We start from the raw sequence: 23,914 nt of genomic DNA, 5'->3' as shown, positions 1-23,914 counted from the left end.
TATGTCCAAATCTACTGTCCAGTTGGTGTCTTGCCTCAAAAATGCATGCTGATCAATCTCACTTCACTCTGAGCATATTCTAACACATAAAATGCTTTCCATTGCTAGCGAAATGTGATTCTTAACCCTGGAAAAAAGGAAACAAGTGAAACATTAAACTGACAAACTTACTGTATACCTTATGTATTTACACACCTTGTTAAAATTTGCAAAAATCTGAAAACGAAATGTATGAAATAAACAGTGGTTAATTGTCTACTTTTTCTGAGAAACGTAAAGATTTTTTTTTATGAATTAATACAAATTCAAAATCAAACTAAAATTGGGAGTGCAAGTTTTTTGTTAGACAGCGATGATATTGGTTTTAAAGTACATTACATTTCAACACCATAGAGGGAGCCCCAAATCATAAGTCCTTGTTTTTAACTCGTCCAACTTGCTGCACCATCTTTCCAATTATATCGCTACCTTTGATCAAAACAAAATATGGGTTATCGTTTAAAACCATGTTCAAGACCAAAAACTCTGTCCTAATTAATATTCCTACACCTCATGTCATCACAATGTCAGAGGCCTTTGCACCTTAATGCACCAATCAGACTTTCGACATCTTGTGCAGGTCAAACCCATATAGCACAATGGAATTCCATCCCTCCATTTTCTCCTCACTAGGGTCGCGGGCGTGCTGGAGCCTATCCCAGCTATCATCGGGCAGGAGGCGGGGTACACCCTGAACCGGTTGCCAGCCAATCGCAGGGCACATAGAAACAAACAACCATTCACACTCACATTCACACCTACGGGCAATTTAGAGTCTTCAATTAACCTCGCATGCATGTTTTTGGGATGTGGGAGGAAACCGGAGTGCCCGGAGAAAACCCACGCAAGCACGGGGAGAACATGCAAACTCCACACAGGCGGGGCCGGGGATTGAACCCCGGTCCTCAGAACTGTGAGGCAGACGCTCTAACCAGTCGTCCACCATGCCGCCCACAAAGGAATTACATGGCTAATGAAGCAATGTACAGTATATATATATATTCCGCATTAAAACTCACGTTTGAGTTGAGCGTTGCGCTTCAAATGAAAGAATGTCCACTTTCTCACACTGGCCTTAATCGGTTTATCTACAGGCCTGTCCATCTGACTATATCAAAAGGGGGGGTGAAGACCTTAGACGTCTCGCACCTACAACAGGAGCTATATCTCTGGAGGGTCAATTACCATTTTCCAGTGGCTTGAACTTGTTTGTTTAACTTGACACGGTGAAGAAAGAGCTGACATTGAGCGGAATCTGCTGCATTAATGCGTTTCATGTTCTGCATTCATCATTGTCACCGAGCTGGAGTCGACTGGCGGTGTCACTGGAGAAAGGAAAGCAGGAAGGGTTGTTTGTGTGCAGTACAAAAAAAAGTCTAATTAAAAATATACTCAGTAATCCTAAAGTCTTGTTTACAATTTGGAATTAAACAGACAAAAAACAACTAAAGTGGGGGTAAACATACCAATAATCGTCCATCCTGATTATTGCTATGTTTACCCCCACTTTAGTTTTTTTTTTTTTTTAAGCATTTCCGCCCCCATCCAATCAAAGTCAACAAAAGCCCTGTTGCCTGTTGTCACTGAAAGATTATCCTGAGCGTGGTGTGGGGGGTGTTATGAGTTATTTTTCCTCATTGATTTGCTCAGAAAAGAGTCAGGCCAGACAATGGTAAATGTAAAAGAAGCATAAACATAAACAGAGTATTCGAGATGAATTTCAACATTTAGCTGCTTGTTTAATTCACACTTTGAAGGCGGGGGGCAGGCACTCCAGAAACTAGAGGTACAAACAAATCGGTAGTAATTGGGATTGACTTGCAAATCCACCTGAAAATAAAAATCCCAAATAAGATTTTTTTGCATTTGAATCAAAGAATAAAATACTACTTACTTTATTCTGAAAAGTGCTGCAATACACGCCGCATTTACTCCCTTTGTTCATGGCCGGACGCCGCCATTTTGACTTACTGCGCATGTGTATCCGCACAGTTGTACAGTTAGCTACTGTAGTCCTGCAGTTGAGAACATGAACATGAATCACGGCGCCGTCTCCTTCGAAACGATAATATCGCGCAACCAGGCGTCCGATGGCCGTGCCCAAGGAGCTGCACGGATGTTCATGGCTGACTGCCAATTCTGCAGATGAATTGGATAAAATTCCACACATTGTGGCAGATGATTGACGAGAACTAGCTCGCTACAGCTTAAAAAGTCAATTTTCCATGATTCCCTTGAAATCTTGACACTCTTAATCACTGCCAGTCCTCCATGTTAGCATGGATATTTGAATTCAACAGCCGTCAATGTTAGTGAATGAGTTTTAAGTGTCATGGTGACTGATCTAAAATCAGGTTCTCAGAACAGCCTGTACTGAAGGTTAGAAATCTAAAAGTAAGCCAACTTTTCATAACGGTAGACCTGAAGGAGAAAATAAATAAATAAATAAACCTCACCCCATATTTTTTTTGTCAGTTGTGGTTATGAAATGCACTTACAAGCAAGAGTGCGCCTGGTTTCTAACCTTCCCGGATCGTATTGCGTAACTTGTTTTGTATAACGGCGCATAGCGTCATACACACCTTTAAATGAGGAGTATTACGAGAGTTGAACCAAGAAAGAATGTGGGTCAGGAAGCTTTGGGAGCTGAAGGAAATTGCAGTGTCAAGTAATAAATCTATGGCTTTGTCACTACAAGTGACCTCTTGTATCTTCTTATCCTTTCATATCTGTATGAAATCTAGATATATAGACGCCTTTCAAGTACAGCTCCATCACAGTGGAATTTCTAAAGATGGTTTTACAATTCCGAAAGACGTTTTGTAGAAAAATAGGACATATTTTTTCTTTTGTGTATTTTTTGTCACCTCAAGAGGTGTGTTAAGTGACTAATTTGTTCCCTACACTTTAAATTGGTTAAATCATGCGACTATGTGGGGACAGACCAACAGTCTCCATTTGTGAAAAACAGCGGCAACTAGTATGTATATATGATTCTTAGAAATTTCCTCTACAATTAAAAAAAAAGGTCAGACAGATGATTTCTATTGCCATTATTGTGTAATGGAAATTTACCAGAACAGGCTACACCATGTAATCAGATAACAATGGTGAAGCAGCATGTGGCTCATTAGCCAAGGTTATTTTGAGCACCATGTTCCAAGTTGTTCCAAGTTACTTGTTGGGATACGTCAAAAAAAAAAAAAAAATGGACAGTTGAGACAATTTGATGTGCACTCTTGTTTATTGAATGCATCGACCGCGACTCTAATATCGGCAGATACCCAGGTGCAAAAAAAATGTGATCGGGACATCCCTAGTTGTTTGTTTTTTTTATATTAATTCTGAATTGTTTCAGATGATGTACATGGCACAGTTGCATGTTATTTTTTTGGTATTGTATACTATTGATGGTTTCTTTAATTGTGACAAGGATGTGGTGTTAGGAGATGAATTAAGACTGCTTTTCTACTGAAGGCCCAGGTACCAAATGCACGGCCCACCACTGATTGCACTTATTTAGACAATGTGGCTCTAACACAATGTAAAAAGTTTATTTTAGAAATCAAAACAAATGTTAGATTGACCAGAGTCACGAGAAAAATTGTGCTGAACCTTCGAGGTTCCACTTTATTTGAAATATTAACCAAAATAAAGCTCTTTCCACTTTTTGGGACACTACGATTGTGTACAATTGCTAACATTCTAAAGCATGGACTTGTTTCAAACTTGAAAAGTGTTGTGTGAAAGTAGTGCAGTGAGAGCCACCGGGTCCACGTCTGGGCCGTACGTCCGATGACTTATTGCGCAGAGAATGACAGGAAGGGCACGGTTTGAGCCCGCCTCAGCAGAATCTTGCTCTATCACAAGTGCTGCGAGGTAAGAGCGCTGATAATAGAGCAATACAAACACAACTCCCGACAGGAATAGCAAGATCAAAACAATGCCCATTTAGTGCTCACGCAGGCAGCGTGAATGGCTTTTGTATGCTGCTTATTATTGCAATCGCAATGTAGCAACGGTACAGAGCAAATCTCTGTAATTAACCTATGGTAATGACAAAAGCCAATTTATGGCTCTTAAAGATCAAATGTATTTGGGTTAATGTGAGGTCAATCTAATGCATGTGCGGGAATACCGCAGCTGGAATTGGAGGAGCGGGTTGGGGGGAGGCATTCTGGGATTATTGCCACTTTGATTGGCGTCGTCAAAAACATTCATAATAAAGAGAAATGACTGCGCAAGCTGGCACCAGTTATCCACTTTGTTGCTTTTTGGGAGAGAATGGTTGGCTAGTGGTTAGCCCATCTGGTTCAGAGTTTTGAGGTTCTGGGTTTGAATCTAGCTTCGGCCTTCTTACGTGGAGTTTGCCTGTTCTCCTTCTGCTTGAGTGGGTTTTCTCTGCGTTAATTGAAGACAACCAATGATTTTTCATCTAAATGTAACCTGCGATTGACTGGCAACCAGTCCACAGGATGTACCCCGCCTCTTGCCCAAAGTCAGCCAACCCCACCTGACTTTGATCAAGAGGTGGGGTACACCCTGAAACGTTCGCCAGCCAATCACAGGGCACATATAGATGAACAAATATTCACACTCACATTCACACCTAGAGTACAAAATGACAACACACGCAAGGAGCATGGAGGAGCCGCTCACACTCACCAACCCGAATGAGTCCAGTCTGTAGCTGGTGTGACATTGCAACAGATGTGCTTTCGACTGCCCACAATAGAGGTGGTGATGGTCATGGAAGAATGGCACAACTGATCACTTCATTGAGAATGAGATGTGGTGCACTGTGTGAGGCAGTTGGTGGTCACACAAGATACTCAATGGTTTTCTGACTGAATATGAAGCCCACCACGACTCAAACAACCGGTTCCTGCTTCGCCTCGTTCTTGTGTGAAGAGATCCATCAGTATCCCCATCTTTAGAATTCAAATTTAAAAGAATATAAAGATGTTAGCGGCACGGTGGCCGACTGGTTAGAGCGTCAGCCTCACAGTTCTGAGGACCCGGGTTCAATCCCCGGCCCCGCCTGTGTGGAGTTTGCATGTTCTCCCCGTGCCTGCGTGGGTTTTCTCCGGGCACTCCGGTTTCCTCCCACATCCCAAAAACATGCATTAATTGGAGACTCTAAAAATTGCCCGTAGGTGTGAATGTGAGTGCGAATGGTTGTTTGTTTCTCTGTGCCCTGCGATTGGCTGGCAACCAGTTCAGGGTGTACCCCGCCTCCTGCCCGATGACAGCTGGGATAGGCTCCAGCACGCCCGCGACCCTAGTGAGGAGAGGCGGCTCAGAAAATGGATGGATGGATGGATAAAGATGTTAACTATCGCAAACATTGCAATAAACACAGGAGCTATTTCTTTTTTCTTTCGCGTGGCCGGCATTTGGATTATTCCTGCGCGCACCAATGCGAATGCGTGGTGTACGGACGTGAACCCCCAAAATGTATGAATGGAACCATTCGTTACCCGCGTGCAGTCTCTAGACGCAAAATACGGAAAGTATGAATTGGCCTTTAGATCTTTGAGCTCAGCTCGTGAAAAATGGGACCAAAGACAAAAGTGTTGTTTGTCCAGTAAATTTTGAAGAACACTAATCCCTCGTATATCGCGGGAGTTACATTCCAGAATACGTCTGCAGTAGACAAAATATGGGAGGTAGCAACCAAGTATTTAAGGTATCATTTATATAATTTAATACTTTTCATGCATTCTCTTCATCACCAATAAACAGTACAGTATATGCATGTGAGGTGCAGGTATTATTTTTTTGTCCACTAGGGGCCAACGTCTGCACATTTGAGTGACGTGCAAGTGGATGTATGACAACATAGTGTTGGCTGGCTATTTCCTGGCTAGAACATTAGCCACTGTGGTGTACAGTGATGTGTCAGCTGAGTCTATTGGCAGATGTGCCGAGAATGTGTTTTTGATTGCTGTATTTTGTTACAGTTTGTTTACTAAAGTGAAAGTAAAGAGTACTAGTGGCTGTTTCCATCCTCCCTTTATCTATAGCACCCGTTATGGATTACAATTTGTTCCAACTGAAGGGGGATCACACTCCTCAGCCTCCCTGCTAAAGTCTATTCAGGGGTTCTGGAGAGAAGGGTCCGTTGGGAAGTCTAATCTCAGATTCAGGAGGAGCAGTACGGGTTTCGCCCTGGCCGTGGAACAGTGGACCAGCTCTACAACCTCAGCAGGGTCCTTGAGGGTGCTTGGGAGTTGACCCAACCTACTTACTGCTTCATGCGACTCTTATTTATGGCCTCAAACTTTTTTTCATCTCCGGGTACTCCGGTTTCCTCCCACATCCCCAAAAAAGCGTGCGAGGTTGAGTGAAGACTCTAAATTGCCCGTAGGTGTGAATGGCTGTTTGTTCAGGGTGTAGCCCGCCTCTCCCCCGAAGATAGCTGGGATGGTCTCCAGCACGCCCGCAACCCTGGTGAAGATAAGTGGTACAGAAAATGGATAAATGGATGGAAAAGTGTTTTTCATACAACTATCCGGGCACTTTCTGACTTGCATGCAAATTTAAATGACACAGTCGCCATATAAGTGATCTGCGGTAATGACAAAGATTCTCATTCTCATTAAAAGCATGTGTCAAGCTCTTCTAAAGCAGTCCAAAATCTACACACTGTTACTTTAAATCGTTTCCCACAATGACAGCAGGAGCGGGGACAGTAGTATCAGAGCGTGCTGTCATCCAGCATGGCCTCCCGACAATTCATACTCGTCACCCGGACACTCAATGCCAGGTTGGACTTGAAGTGAAGTGGACAAACGATGAGCGCCGAGATTCACAGCCCCGCCACGACTTTGCCGTGATTGAGTTTTAACCCTTTGTGGGCCACAACCAGAGAATAGGAAGGCATAATCTGTGATCCCAATGTTTCTGGAATGTTTAAAAAGGTCAATATGCTGATATTTTTGACAGCGCTTGACCTTTAGTAAAAAAAAAAAAAAGTAACAAAACCATTGGAATTGAAATAACTTCTTTGTTTAGTTCTGCCAAATAATGTATCACAGTCAAAGCATGCTGTCTCCCAGCAGCATCTGCCCATGAGTGACTGGACTGTTAATCTGGCGTATTGATCTCATATCAAATGGTGCTATTTAAATGCAACATAACGCGCCAGGAGCCACGATCAGTCGGCAGGCTGTGTTTGGAGTCTGGCTGAATCACCCACGCCAGGTTTTGTCTGTGCCTTAGTCCAGGTGGCCCCACATCTGGAGAGGCAGTCAAAGTGGTCCAAGCAATAGAAGGTAAGAAAAGTCAGGTTTTTCATAAATCACTTTTGTGGCACAGATGTCACAAAAAATAATTCACGACAATAACCCCATTGAAGGACATAAAAAAAAAAAAAAAGTGTTAAATTCTATGCCGTCTCCACAAAACAAAACAAAAACCGACACAGGTATTCAACAATAGTTAAAAAAAAAAAAAATGGTGGAGCGTCATATAGTATTGGGGCTTGTTTGTCCAACCACAGACCAGTACGATGGGGACAAGTGGCCAGCGCGTCTGGCTTTGAGGTTGGGGATTCAAATCTGAGTTCCTAGTGAGGATAAGCACGACAGTAAATGGATGGATGGATATTCATTGAAGACTGTGAATTGCCCATACTATTTGTGTTTGCTTCTTGGTCCCATTCATTGGTCCCATTTAGCAGGTGTCTACCTATCTACTCGGTGAACTAAAAATTGAATGTTACCAACATTGTTGAGAGGTAACGAAAAGACTGCTGGGCACTTCAAGACAGCAGACACGCAATGTCAAGGAGAACAACTCAAATACATCAACTGAATGCAGCAAATGGCTTTTTGAGTTGATTTGGACAAAAATAACAGCCAGTCGCCAAGTAGATGTAATCAACACTCCACCTCCTTAGAATTTGAACTCGTTTCAACAATAATATGACTTTTTGGGGGACTTGAAAGGACAAAATGCACTTGAGGCCGCTAAGAGAGGCAAAGACGTGCAAGTCTGTTAACATGCGATCGCCTCAAGTAAGAAAATTCACACACCCGGCAGATCACGTGCACGTGTCTGTGTGTGCATGAACCACAGTTTATTCTCTCTGTGTCACTGCATGAAAATAAACAGCTGCTGCATCACAACAGCCCTGCTCGTTTTTGTCTTATAACATAGTGACATATAAAAAAATCAAATATTAATGTGCTATTGTATATTGATTGGAAAAAATAGCTGCCACCATAATGGCCCGGTTGATATTTCTGAATCAAACAATGACAAACTCGTTACCAAAGGTCATTTTTTAAACATTTATGGCGGCTGAGTAGCAGTGGAGCAGGAGGCCTCGCATGGGCAATAAAAGATGAAGACATGCAGATGAAGACACTGGATATTTGTAGCGGCTACGAATGTAACTTATGCATGATAAATACCTCTGGAGGTATATTAACCCGCTGCGATTGATGCGCGAGCCCAATTGATTATTTTAATAGGTCTCAGGAAGCATCTGAAGACTACAAAGGAGTATTAGGGCCATACTGAAAAGGGAAAAATAATTAAATTATGAGGAAAAAAGCATGTCATCAGAATACATTCTGGAATTTATGAGACAATTTCAGTTCGTAATTTTACTCAGCTAAACTTGCAATTTTAGCAATCTGGAAGGTACAAAAATTCCCATTTTCCAAGCAAACTATCGGTTGTGCAATATGCTCTTGGATCGGCTGGCGGTGAGTCCAGGGCGTACCCCGCCTCTTGCCTCAATGTCAGAAAGAGTAGGTTTTAGCTCACCCACTACCCTAATTAGGACAAACACTATAGAAAATGTTATAATTGTAATTTACCACCGCGAAAAAGGCTTATAATTGCTTGTAGATGCTACAAGATACACTAGTTTTGTTTTTAAATGAAGCTCATCAACTCACTTTGGCATAGTTCCTTGGCATCAAGAGGCCACAGAATAGCTCCAAAACACTACTTTTGTCTAAACGAAGCTCCTCCACTCACTTTAAGGGGTTCCTTGGTACCAAGACAGAACAAAATGGCTCTAAAGCACTACTTTTATCTAAATGAAGCTCCTCAACTGACATAGAATGTTGTGAAAAAGTATTCCCCTCCTTCTCAATTTCTTATATTTTTGCATAGTTTTCCCACTTACAGTAAATGTTTAACATCATCAAACAAATGTAAATATCAAACAAAGTAGTAAACATAAATTGTTGTTTTTAAATGGTGTTTTTATAGATTAAGGGGGAAAAAACTATTCAGTTACCTGGTCCCCCTTGTAAAATCATGAATTAACTTTCGCTAATCACAATTTGTCAAAGGCCAAGTTCATTTTCACTGACCATATTCAAGCCTCATTACATCCAGACCTGTTTCATCAAGAAATCACTGAAATTTAACCTGTCTCACAAAACGAAGTCAGCCAAAAGATCTAAAAAAGCTGCAACAAAATGCTATGATACCAAGACATTCTAGACAAAACGAGAAATAAAGTAATTGACATCAGCGTGGAAAGTTACAAAGAAATTTCTAAAGCTTTAGGATTCTAGAAAATCCTGGTTTAAATGGAGCAAACATGGAACAGTGGTGAACCTTCCCAGGAGTAGCCACTGCTGACCAAAACGAATATAAAGACTAATTTTATTTTTTTTAAAAACATCTTGTGGATTATTTTGGGTGAATACGCTATGGACTGATGAGACGAAAGTTGAATTTTTGGTAGGTGTGTGTCTCATTACATTTGGCGATATGTAACAGCATTTCAGAAAAAGAACATCATATCAATAGTCAAACGTGGTGGTTGTAGTGTGACGTTCTGGGGCTGCTTTCTCCTTCAGGACCTGGACGACTTGCTGTGACTGATGGAACAATGAATTCTGCTCTTTAACAGAGAATCCGGAAGGAGAATATTCGGCCATTCGTGACCTCAAGCTGAAGCGCACTCGGGTTCTGCAGCAGGACAGCAAACCAAAACATACCAGCAAGTCAACCTCTGAATGGCTTTAAAAAAGAACAAAATTAAGGATTTGGAGTGGCCTAGTCAAAGTCTCGACTTGAATCCGATTGAAATGCTGTAGCATGACCTTAAAAGGCCGTTTGTGCTAGAACACCCTCCATTGTTGCGGAAGGAAGGAAGGAAAGATGGGCCAAAATATTAAGGTCAGGGTGTACACTGCCTCTCGCCTGAAGATGACTGGGATAGGCTCCAGCACGCCCGCGACCCTAGTGAGGATAAGCGATGCGGAAAATGGATGGCTGGATAAAAACTGCATTTTATGTTTATTTTGTTTAACTTTGTCTGATATAATTTTATTTTTTTTACATGATCTTGAACATTAAAGTGGGGAAACTATGCAACAACAACAACAACAAAATTGAGAAGGGGGACAATACATTTTCATGGCACTGTAGTTCCTTTGTGCCAAGATGCTACAAATATGTGCCAAAGCAATAATCTTGACTAAAGGAAGCTCCTCAGGTCACTTTAACATAATTCCTTGCTACCAAGACATCTCAGAATGGCACCAAAACACTACTTTTGCCTAAATTAAGCTGCTGTACTCACTTTGACATAGTTCTTTGGCACCAAGATGCCACTAGATGGATCCTTTTGCTGCTTTGGCCTGAGTACAAAAACAGTGAATTGTTCAGTTTTTCAGTGAATAACTGAATAGGTTTAAAAAATAATCTATTCTGTTCTGAATAGGTGAAAATTCAAATGCAGTTTTCAGTGTACTATAATTTAAGTTTTGTCAGATGATGACTTTACAGTATTGTAAAATTACACCTTTTTTTCCAAGAAAAAAAAATCATGTCTCGTAATCTCGTGAAAAAAAAGAAAAGAATGTGTTTTATTTATTTTCAGTGTGGCCCCTATACTCTTTCTGGAAAGGCGATACTGAACATCTCGTGGACTAAGTGATAACAAAACAAGTTTCTTCAGACACGTGGGCTCAAAGATTGGACTGGCAATATTCAGTGGAAAGAAGAAATCTTTTTCATACCATAATTGTGGAGGCAGAGTGAGCCACACTGATGCCTCCTTTGTCCGTCTGACTCATAACCAGGGAATGGGAGTTGTTGTGTGCCATGAAAAACCACGAAGATAGTCCATTCCGGGGCTGCACGAAGTGAACAAAGGGAGTGTTCAACCATGCCAGTTGAGCCAGTAAAGTGTCCAGTGGAGTCGAGAGAGAGGGATCTGTTGGTTGAAATCAAGTGTCACTATGAGAAGCCGTGGAAGTCCTTTCTCCCTAAAGGAAAACTGTCCACTGCATGTGTGTGGGAGCAGCAGGTCCTCTGAGGTGTCACCTTCACACATTGTGACAAAGCCCTCTGGTCTGACCCTCCTTCAACACCCGCAGATCCCCGTTTCTCCCGAGACAAATGGGTGAAGAGCACCACCACAGGCAAGGACGGAGAGCCGCGTGGACTTCGCCAGTCACTTCACACTTGAATCCCCCTTTTGCTTTTTTCCTCACCGTCCGCTCGCCTCTCTGCTTTTCTCAGGCTTCGGGCTCTCACTGCTCATTTGATGTCCACAGGACGTTTACCATGGTCTCGCCCAGACATACGCCACATGTCAGCCTGGCCACAGTGCCTGAAGGGAGATGGTAGTCTGAGGCTTGAATTAGAGAAGCGCTGTGACAACCAAATAACCCTTCCTCAGTTTTAACTCTAATGCCTCTTATGTATAAAAACGGATTACATTGAAACGTTGTGCTTGTCTTTAGTGATTTGCAGATGCCAGACTGTCACACCATTGTCCACAATCAAATATACTGTTTATACTGGTGCCTTAACCTGTGAGTTTAAGTTGTTCTGTGACTATGGTAGTATCACAAAACACTTGTATCTTAAATCATTATCTCCCATTGAAAGGAACTGAAATGCCAGTAATTTGTTCCCGCTCCCAAAAAACACCAACAAACATTTTTGTAATTTAGTTTTTTAACAAGACAAATAGCACTATACAGTATTGTACTTTATAAAATTATACAGTAATAATGTAATTACCGTAATTTCTCGTGTATAATACGCACTCATGTATAATACGCACCCCCAGAGTTGACCTCAAAATTCTGGAAAACCCTTCTAGATATGTATAATGCATTTTTACAATGCATTTGCTTCTACCCATATGATCAAAACGTACTCAAGACGAAACTCAACTCCAGACGAAAAAAATGGCAGAAAGACGGCCACTTAACCCGAAAACCTAGTAAGTTCGGGTCATTCGTAAGTTGAGGCACCGCTGTATTTTCTGGACTGGTTTACGCAAGTGTGCTGATCGAATAGGGAAGGAAATCAGGGAACATTTCTGCTCAGATTCCTTAATGAAGACTGTAAAGTTGAAATGGTTGTACTGTAAATAGCTTTGCGAAATGACATCTTATGTACGCATTTACATTGTTGATGAGCTGCAAATCAGATCGGGACAGAAATTGGCTGACCGCAGTCTTTCTAACATGTGCACGCTATGAGTTAATATTGAGAACTGGGAAAGTGGGGGAACAAGTCTCTCATGGACTAATCTTGTGCTGAGTACAGCCATGATAATGATGATGGATTAGAAATACACCAGCGTTTTGGGATTACAGTGCGATTAACTGGCCGAGGGAGGGCGGGAGGAAGGGTTGGCGGGGGCTTGAGGAGGCAGACCTGCATCAAGCTAATCAATCAAATAATCGCGACAAGCCCTTGTCTCGTGGAAACAATTAGACCACTTCTGTGAAATCAATAGCCCTGCATTCTGTTTAGATACCCACTGGTCACTCCTTCAATAAAGCCTCCACTGATTTAGATAAGCCTGCCAGTCGGCAAAGGGCCATTTGAGGCTCGCGAGTGGGACCCAAATACATCAAACAGGCTCCAGGAAGGGCTCGTAAAAATTGCAAATCGAAAACAATATCATTTAATGTGGCAAAGGTTATTTTTCCCACTTGTTCATTATCGAATGTCCCATGTGAGCGTGCGGCTATGAAGGGGGACAACAGCTTTCTTAGTCTGGAGTGTTTTGAGGGGGGGAATACAGAAGTGGACTTTATGATATTAGGAAGAAAACCAAAATAAACGTGGAATCAAAGTGCTTCATAAAGTTACTCTGAGAAATAGCCCTGCTAGTGAAGGTGTCTCCTGTTCCAACCATAGCTCCCATACATAATTAAAGCGGGAATTTGTATCTGTCTGCACTCTGTGGCCTCCTGATGAATTAATATCTGGGTGGAAGTGCTACACAGCCATCAGATTAGCTCATTTATTTCTGTCAGCTGCTTGCTCCATCAGCTATTTGTAAATCAGTGAGAGTCGGGCGGGGGACTGGGATGGGAGTTGGGTAGGGGGGCGATTTTTGAGATTGTTGGACGTGTATTTATTATCATAAATGGCTGTTATGAATTAGGTCTGATGCCTATAGTGCCTCAAGAGTAAGTACACGGTTATGACTCTTTTTTTTTTTTTTTTGACAATTGACTGTTGACAGTGGGATACTAGATAAACAGTGGTACCTTGACACTCGTAAACCCATTTACTTGTACGGCGGAACTTCGATTTAATGGACCCGAAACAAACGGTCTTCGCATTTAACGGACAGAAAATAGTGTCCGGATGGAACTCAAAACGTCCCTTTGTAGCGGACAGGGACTGGTACCCCCGTATTTCCGCGTTTTGCCGCTGTTGTCACAGCTATGAAGACTAGATACGGCGAATCGACATGCCTGCGTGGCAGCCATGTCGGCAGGGTCGACGTTCCCATCAAAGGCAATGCATTGACATGAGCTTAGCGTCGCTGTAGGCTCAAAAGGGGTGTTTTGCATCAACCTATTAATATCTATGGCTGTTGTTTACTCGGGCGCTCGTCTTGTACACATCTCTCGAACATGCTATAGGGCTACTGATTTTGGTACAGTATACAGTTGTTTTGTTTGTTAAGCCCTCCTCTATGGCAGGCAAGGGAAGTGGAAAAAGGACCCTCGATTCGCCACCACCACATACTCCCACCAGCTGTACGCCATTATCACCCCTCCCAAGCACCAGCGATCACTGCACTTTTACAGCAGTATGAGACAATCACAGCAAAGTTTAAAGCTAAGTTTGGATCAACTTTCAAACTTTTCAAACTTTTTTTTTAGATTTATTTACAATATTTTTGTACTCTACTTGGTGTTTTTGGTAATGAAATAAGTGCTTCAAATTCATAGACAAACAGCTTTAACAGTCAATCCCTCCCTCCTATTAGTCCCTTAAATTGAGGTTCCACTGTATGTCAAATAATATTTCTCCATTGAAATGCCATTAGACTGATGCATCGGCCCCATTTTTTTTTTGTTAAATTGTAGACTTTAACAGCCAAAGCACTTATTCTGGTGTTTTGCTGCTCTCCATTTCACATTAGTTTAGCGGTTATCATGGCTTCTGTCTTCTCTGTCTCTTATTTTATCTGTTCTTACTCAGTATGTCGCATACAGCTACTCATTGTCCTCCTTTCGTGATAATGATACTTGTCAGAAGTGTAGTTTATTTGCCGCCATGGAGGCGAGGATTACAGTGTTTAGCCGCGATAGCTAGCTAACTGATAAACTATTCGGAATAAGTTAGCTTAGCGCCTAGCATGGCCCCAGTACTTCCTGATCACCATCTTTTTTTAAACTAGCTCTGAGTTGGTTAAAATAATGGTGCTGGCAGCTCCATGGTCAGAGGTGCTGGAAGCCATTTTCACACTGAGGCAGATACAATGACATCATCGTTTTTACAATTGGTCGGCGGAGTCCAAATCTATACCGCCGAACTGTGTATTCCGCATATACCACGCCCCCTTAGTTTCATCAATATCCAGCGCGGAAACTACAATCAGAACTAGACATGAATGGTTGAAAACGACCATGAGTAATCCCACTAGGTATCATCCAAATATTTTTAGATACTGTAAACGCTTCTTTAAATATAACACTCAGGTTCCAATCATAAGGTGCGCTGAAATTAAGTGTTAATTGACTGAATCAATGAGATACATGTCAAGATTTAATAATGATTGAAGAACAAGATACAGTGGTTACGAGTTGAATTTGTTCCGTGATGAAGCTAGTAACTCAATTTACTCGTATATCAAACCAATTTTGACCATTGAAATGGATGATAATCTATAGTAATATAATGTCCTGTTTGCATTTGATGAAGATATACACTTGCTAATCAAAGCTTAGAGTCCAAAGAAAGGTAGACTAGTTTGGATGTCAACGATATAGTCCACAAGCTCCATGTTGTTGCGTGGACTGAAGTTGCAGATGTGTGCGAGAGGGCGCCAGGGTAACTAACAAGACGACTGCATTAACCTTTGCTGTGCTGCTGAGGGGAGGGCGCAAACAGGCCGGCCCGGTTCATGGGACTTCCCGTAATCAGGCTCCTGTCACTGCTGTTTCCAGGAGATTAATTCAGCTGGTTTCAATTCCGTCCGCTGCTCCCCTCGTAGACTCAACCCAAGGTGCACGTATCGGCCTGTTTAACGCACATGCACTTCGCAATGAGTCACTTGAACTCGGGGGTAGTTGAGGGGGAGATAGGCTAGGTCACCGGAATACCCCAGCCCCCGCCCTTGCACCAATAACATCAAAAAGGAGACAAAAGAGTCAGAAACATGAAGGCGCAAACCGGCCGGATAAACATATGGCTTCATATGCCATATGCCGCTTATATTTAAATCACCAAAAATAATTGGACATTCTGGCATATGTTCCCACCAAAACCTTAAATTGAAAAACTTTCTTCAGATTTTATTCCAAATTTTCAGAAAATAAGACCTGTAATACATTGTATTTCATATTGTATCTTGTGTATTTGAGAGGCAAGAAAGTTTGGATATTGTAGATACACAATTGATCACAACCAGCATCGTTGTCAGGAAGATTAAGATGGATTACTCACCAGGAAATGAAGGAACACTACAGACACGTCTCGCAGTGTCGACAAAGGTGGTTCCTCCTTGCCCCATAGTTCCATAAAGTGTTATGATAATTGATTAAGGAGTTTTGGACCCAAACATCTGTCAAGGCTGAGCATTCATAATTTGAATCCGTGCCATAATTGTCCATCTTTATATGCCTGAAAATGTCCATAAACAACTATGCATCATTCTTTGAGAAATAAGGACAGTGGCCTTGCCATGCCCCAGAAAAAAAAATGTCTTGCTCCACACCACAATGTTATTGTTTCTTCCTTGACAATGCAAACAATGGTAAAATAACTCAGATAACCACAGCCTGCATGACATTAATTTTCCTTAAAAGACCTGCATGAGTCATGGGAAATTAGGGACATATTGTATTGCCCCAAAAAATGGATCTCACAATGTTAGCAAATGCAAAAACCCTGGATCCATCTCCAATCATACCGAAATGGAATGGTCCTACTTTGGCCCATGTCCCACCCCTCCATAAGACTGGAATTCTCTTCCTTAGTCCAGTCATATTCCTGCTAAATCAAAAGTCAGCAACCTGATCTTTATCCCAAATTGCCGTGCATGTGGCTGAAAAGAAAAGTGTGGAATGTCTCTGTTGCCAAAATACACTGGTGCAGTCAGCGAATGGGGTGATTGATCATTCCCAACAGCCTCTCAAAGTATCCTCACTCTTGCAACCCACTTCTTTCTTGACAATCGCGACATGTTTTTGTGGTTCAATAAAAATATAACACAGTACAGTATACTGGATGTGGGGCCTCAAATCCCAATACAGGGTCGCTCTGTGTGCGGTAAAGAGTCGCCAACTGTAATTTTTCGCGATGGTCCATTTCAACTTCTCTACTTGGTTCTGGGTGAATCAGTTAAGCGGTTCCTGCTAAATCCCGCGAACAAACAAGCGGTGATGACGAGCTCCTGTGTGGAGGTTAACTCATTACTCAGGGCTCTCCTTGTACGAAACACAGATGTAGCTTTTTGCATTGGCATCTATGAAACAAAGAAGTGGAGCTCGACACCTCGGTTCCATTAAAAGCCTGCGTTGAGCTCAACATTCCAGAAGAGCTGGTGGACGCTCCCTTGTAGTTGTGATCAGGAGCCTCTCCTGGCACGTTGCTAATGAACTGGTGAGACGACGGCGCTAAGCAGCGGCTGATACAGAGGGACAGTGACAGAGACGTAGGTGCCCACCGTTAGTTACCTGTAATAGCCCGGGATGACGATGTGCGCCCCGGCACCGGGCTGACAGATGTCGGCGTTCTTCTGATCATCCATTTTACCAAGCGCGTTGGAAAAAGGTCCCGTGGCATTGATAACACATTTGGCTCTGACATCAAATTCCTGCCCTATGAAAGAAAACAGCATCAATCACCAGGGGCTATTCATCTGTGCCTGGTGACAAGCCGGATTATTAATTTATCAGCGAACGCCCCCCTCTCTCCGTAATAGAGTGGCCCTAGTGTGTCCATGGGAGACTTCCCAGGATTGTAATTAATAGGAAACAGACATACCTAATTTCCCTCTCGCCTGTTTGTGTCACACACGAGCCCAATGGCACTGACTGAGGGACTCTTTTGAAAATTGTGGAAGGCAAATGTTTGTTAATGTCGGCGTTGAAGAGCCATAGCACCTAATGAGATCGCATATCAAAAAGAGACCGCGAGGACAGCAAATGAGGTCAAGAAGATGAATGACATGCTAACTTCTTATAATTTGACATGTAAGATTGCCGAAAGTGAGAAAGAGACAGAATGAGACTTCAACGTGAGGTTGTTGTCCCCTCAGCGGTCCTCACAGTGAGCCAGACGTTTCATTTTTTTGGGCCATAATTTTTACTGTGGATGCAACCCACCCATTTTTTTATCCGGCGACTGAGTGTTGAGGCACTAGCTGGGAATCGAACCTGCAACATCTGCACATTCAAATGACATCCAAGACAGTGGGTTCTCGGTGTACCACAGAGTTCTCTTCCTATGGCAGTGATGAAATTTGAAAGTAAAGTGGTGCCTTGAGATACAAGCGTAATTCACTCTTTGCGGCTAACTCAAAACACTCCCCCAAATCATCTTTCCTCATTGAAATAAATGGAAATGCCATTACTCCGATTCGCTTTTTACAAGGAAAATATAAAACCTTAAAACTACCATATACAGTAGTCATAAAATAATTAAATAGAATGTAAATAATTGAGTTTTTGCATTGTGATTAATTCATTGGCACTTGCGACTTGGCCACCGGGGGGCAGTATAATACAGTCACGCAAGACACAATTGAAGAAGAGTTGACGTGACTCAGCTTAAGTACTATTAGTTGTCTCTTTGCAGAGGATAAAGAAGACGTGCATGTTTCTCCAAAGTTTGTGTTCAAATATCCATCCAAGAGTTTTCACTCCCTGATATTAGTTGTAAATAGCTCATTAATGGTGTTTCCCATTGTGTTTTAGCATTAAGCTAGTAGACTTTAAGGCAAAGTTATGCGGTTGTTTTGAATATGTAAGGTCTAATTCTCTTTGTTTAATGTTTAGTTCAACAGGAGGGGCCAATTAACAGCTTGAAGACCTATTTTGCTTTCTTTTTAAGGAATATTTCACTAGCGGGAAAACTGCTGCTTGTTGTGGAGTGAGTTAAGTTGTGTTCACTGCCACCACACAGCGCTCGTATGGCACGTTTTTGCTCGCAAGAAAAAGATCAAAATCGGCCAAATGATGGCCTCCTATCTCGAAAAACTCTCAAGTTGGGTCATTAATATTCGAAGACACCTCTGTACAACTAAAATCCCTGCAGTGGGCAGACAATTTATCCCACTGGTTTTCACTGTTGTTGGAGTGAATCAGAGTGTGCAGGTGTATGTAATGACGAGGCAGCGAGTATATTTCTGCAAGGAAATAAAGAAAAAGACAAAAAAATGTTTTCCTGTTATTATCCTTTCCATCTAATCCCCCTCCATGTGGGGCCCTCCTCTCCCACTTTTAAAGTGAGCCGTCCCCTTCAAGAGGCGTGCTTCCATCTTTTAAAACATCAGGGGGTGGTCATGTGTTGAGATCCTCAAATCTCAGTTATTCATGAAATGATTCAGAATACAATTTTTTACCCTTAACTGCTTTATTCTCCCAAAGCCGGACCGATGCATGACATTTAAAAGATAAGTAAGGCCATTTGGAGTTAGCTAATTCCGTCTTATGTTCCTGAAGCGGCTCTCTACACCACATAAAAACGCTTATGAAATATTAAAAGCCTCTACATTAGACAGCCAATGACTGTGTGCAAACTAGCTGTGAGTAAGCGGCGGCGGGCCCCTGGTGCGAGGGGAGGAAAAGACGGATTCGGCTTTTGTTGGATTTACCTGTGATCACATCCCTGCAGAGCACTCGCCAGAACCCCGTCCTGCCCACCCCTCTGCACCCTCCCCCCCCCCCCCCCCTTCCCCAGTCTGTGGCTCTGCCCTCTCCACTAGGTGCAGCACTTCAGTGTAATTGGCTATGGCAGCCCCATACCTGGCAGCAGTGCGGGCGACGGCGAGGTTCATTGGAGCATCGTCGTGTTGTCCTGCAGCGGGGGGACAGGACCGGAGCAGGGGGATGTGAGTCACCCCGAGCTTGTGACTGGTGGTATGGAAGTGTGTCGGAACCGATATGTCACATCTGTCCCTGTCACTTTGCATCAGCGCGATGGCTGCTCTGGCCACACAAGGAGCGCACTTCAAGCCGCAGCGGCCCTTTGGCCTGAGCGCCGCGGCCCCGCCAACCGCCCCTCACGTCTACCTTCCTGCACCGGGGAGAAGGAGAGCTGCTGCTCTGCAAAAGCCAAAGGATGTGGGAATAAGGAGGAGATGCATCACATAAACAAGTACATCAAGTCAACCCTAAATGATTCAAACGCTAGGCTCATTTTTTTTTAATTCACTTAGATCATCTACAGCGGTACCTTAAAGTCGCTTAAAGCTTGTGACTCGACTTACTCGTATCGCTGGAAAGATTTATCTTATTTCCAGTGAAAACATCATTCTGTACTTATTTTACAAAATGTTCTATGTCTTCTATTAAGTGAAAATATCTGCTAGTGGAACTAGTAGGAATTGACGTGATAAGAATCTTAAAACAAATCTTGCTGAAAATATACATATATACAATATATATCAACACTGTCTTAAAATACGTACAGTAAAATGTTTTCACATTAGAAATAAGATCAATTCAATATTTTCCCACAGAAATCAATTCAAATGCCATTAATCCATTCCAGCCCCTAAAAAACAACCACCAATTTTGGGGGATTTTAGCATAGTAAAGAATAATAGCACTGTATTTGATAAGAACATAAACATAATAAAAGAGAACGTAAATACATCAACTGGTTTTATGAACTGTAATAACTATCGTAGTATTCATGTACAGCACTGGATGTGTGCCTTTAAGGGGTGTGGCCTAGTGAATGCCATCAGAAGTTTGAGTCGGTATCTATCTATCTATCTATCTATCTATCTATCACTCCCTACCTCCCTCCCTCCATCCATCATTTAAAAAAATATAGATTTGTCTTTGGTACAATCACCACAGCTATTTCAATGTAATTTACAGAGTTGTATAACTAAACATGGTTGCAGACAGTTTTGTTGTATGTTTATTTTTTATTTTTTAACAGTTTGGAATGTTGAAGGGGGTGTGTCGCTTAAAATGTTTGGGAAAGGCTGTGTTGAATATTCACCGTTTCTTCACATTTAAAACATGAGTCATACAGTATATTCTCTAATGTTGACAAAATTCACTCCTTTGCACCGTTCAAAAGGATCCGGCTTAAAAGCTTAAAACATTGCATATGCGTGTATTGATAACAAAATAAAACCATCAATATCACTTTTAGCGTCTTCTTTTGTCATTTCCAGTAAAGGATGCCTCTTTAACAGCTGTAACTCAAAATACAGACAGGGTACGAATCATTTTCAAACACGTCTCTGTCAACAAATAAGACATAAAAGTACATGACAAAAAGGCCAACTCATCAAAAAACAGTGTCACACAAGTGTTTCCACTCCCCCATAATGGCTTTTTCAATAAGGTAAACAGCTCCTGACAACAGCTGATCTGCTTTGGTAGCAAAAGAGCCGTCGGTGGTGGAATCTTTTTAATGACCACGGAATGCTTACTATCAAGATTTATGGATTAATTCCTCTTCAGCTCTAAAATAGCAGAGATCTATATTCAGAGTCACAAGGTCAGAAGTTTTGTAATTTAAATGAAAGGGTCTAAAGGTGACAAATGAACAAAGCCCGGTTTCATTAGGAAGTGATTCTTATGTACATCTTTGAAGATTTATAGCCGGACAATCCCTCTGTTTGAAAAGTAAAGAGAGAACAGAGATGATTAATCACTTTTAATGTTGGTGTCTGGGGTGACTTTCTTTCTATTTGTTATTGCCAAGGTAGTTCAAGTCCCTCCTTGTTTGGTTGCTCCTTTGCTGGAATGAGGAGGCTCCCTTTTGTGCCCTGATTTATTTTACGTTTGAGGCCGGCTAGCTGGTGGGGCTCTGCTGAATGCTACGGCGCGCTGGAAGCCATTTGCCCCCACTGTGGGAAATAAATATATAAATTCAAAGCCAAAAGTAAAAAAAAAAAAAAAAAAAAACAGGAAAACAACAGATTTAAAGGCCACATTTTAGAATGAATTACATACAAGAGTATGCACCCTGCCATGATGTATTAGGAAGAGCTTAGAATCCTGTTCTTCATCTCTGTAGGGTGAATGTGACCATTAATGTGCTTAGCACACACACATGCACGCACACACACGCACACACACACACACACGTAGAGAGTAAAGCTTGCGTCTTCTTGGTGATTGCTGAGCTTCCTAATGACCCCACACAGCTCTCGGTCACAGATTGCCACACAGGAGCATTAATACAACATTTAAGACCCTATAAAATGAAAATAAATACGGTATCTCCTGTAAATTTGACAGCCCACAGAGAGGAGTGTACGCCAAATATGTTAAATAAGGCTTCAAAATTGTGAAAAATCAAGGCATTGTCTCTGCTTTCGCATGCGCTAAAACCACGCCCAGCTCACCGGTCAACTGTCAATCAAGTACCGCTACGTCGAGCGTCGTTCTTACACATACACATCCCTACGTGTTTGAGTCGCAAATATAGATCCGCTTAAAGCCTCCAGTGGCTGGAATATATCGCACCGAGTCGTTGCAAGGCAGAATCAGAATGAGAATCATTTTTATTGGACAACAGGGTCTATGTGTCCGCTAGTTGGAGCCACTTGAGTAGCCTACGATAGCAAACAAGGACGTAACACATAAGTACAGAGAGTCACCAAGCAATAGCGAAAGCGTCCACGAGTTGTGCAGTAATACTAACACGACGTCTGTGCAATGCTTTGCATTGCGACATCTTACAGTAGTTGAATGACACAATGAAATACATAACCCTTGGGAATTTAAATAACGACACCGAGCTGTTCTGTAAATTGCGACATCCAAACAAAAGGCATTGCTGCGCGCTGTAGTGGTACATCTAGGCCAAATAATTATGACTAAGTAACGAGCAATTGCTCAGGATAGCCACCGATGCCAACGAAGGCGCTCAAGTTCTTCTACAGTGGGGCAGTGGCGACTCAGGCCGGACTCCAAAGTGCCCGTTTTAGCCATGCCCCACAAATCTGAAAAACGCAAATGATGAAAACCACAACTGAGCACTACGAACGTTCTCAGTCTTCAAACTAGGTACAGTGAAATTAACACATGAACGCAAATTCCCTTTAACAGCACTCATTTATTTAGCGTATGATTAATGCAAATGCCATAATTGGCATTGCGCTGCGCCTGCTACAGTATGTGTGCCTTCAGTGTGCTGTTCCTGCTTTGTGCGCCCTGGCCTCTGAGGGCCAGTGCAGATAACACACCAATGAAGAAGAGAGTTGCAATTAGACTGCATTAATATGACTCATTTTTCACAAAGTAGGAAGGATATATGCATGAGTGTATTGTTATAGTATCTGTCTGTATGTGTTCCTCCAGCATTTGTGTGTCATTATTTGAAAGTATTTGATTCTTGCTATATCAGTGCTAATTTTTGTTAGCCCATGAATAGGCTTTTACATGTTATGTTAGCATTAAACTGGCATTAAATTGAAGAGCGTGTTCTATTTAAATGTACATTCACAGTGTGTGTAATTCTTTTTGTTGTGCTTTTAGTTTGACAGTAACAGTACAAAGTACAGTCTAGTACAGTATCGTAACAGTTTTTCAGTACGTGGTTGGGCTTGAATTTAAAATGTTGCAATAATAAATATATTTGCATACAGTAAGCTTATTGATATGTTGATGACAATATTAAAAAACTTGAAAAATATACTTCTTTTGTACATTTACAACAGATCCAAAATGTGCGATTCATTTGGGAGTTAACCATTAAAATCATGTGATTAATCGCGATGAAAAATTGTAATTGATTGAGAGAATGAAGAATTTCTAAACCAATCTCTGAATTCACTTTGCAGCGTCTTTAAATGTCAGTAATACCATGTTTTTTTTTTTTATGAATGAACGGCAGCGGCTGACATCCTGATGAGGATAACAACGACGATGACGATAATTACCTTCAGCAATTAGAAAGCCAAAATGGCCCCGAATGACGACGCGGTGCGAGATGAGCATCAAGGCTCCCTGGAGGACACACGGCCCCTCCTTGCTTCCTCTTCCCTCCCCTTGTTTCCCCCTCGCTCCCTCCCTCCCACCCGTCCCGTCCCTACCTCGGCTGGGCTCACACCCCGCCCGCCCGCCTGTCCACCGCACCCTCCTGGAGGTACAAAGCTCAGTGGAGTGAGAGGAAGGGGCTGCGGCCCAGACAAAATGCTGCAGAATAACAGGGACCGTAATGACAATGAATTTAATGTCTCCCAGTCATAGAAGCGGAGACGCTTGGCTGG

The 23,914-nt window shown here is 42.2% G+C and overlaps 1 long non-coding RNA gene across 1 annotated transcript; it reads left to right on the top strand.

The window, feature by feature from the left end:
• Positions 1–17,588: 17,588 nt before the first annotated feature.
• LOC133486878 (uncharacterized) lies at positions 17,589–23,697 on the top strand. The gene is made up of 3 exons (XR_009791145.1): positions 17,589–19,561; positions 19,646–19,827; positions 23,539–23,697. It is a non-coding gene; the product is annotated as an uncharacterized LOC133486878 (long non-coding RNA).
• The last annotated feature ends 217 nt before the right edge of the window (positions 23,698–23,914 follow it).

This window comes from Phyllopteryx taeniolatus, chromosome 12 (assembly GCF_024500385.1).
Source record: "Phyllopteryx taeniolatus isolate TA_2022b chromosome 12, UOR_Ptae_1.2, whole genome shotgun sequence".
In the NCBI taxonomy this organism is placed as follows: Eukaryota; Metazoa; Chordata; class Actinopteri; order Syngnathiformes; family Syngnathidae; genus Phyllopteryx; species Phyllopteryx taeniolatus.
The sequence above is the reverse complement of the archived record's forward strand: the minus strand, read 5'-3'. Positions and strand labels throughout refer to the sequence as shown.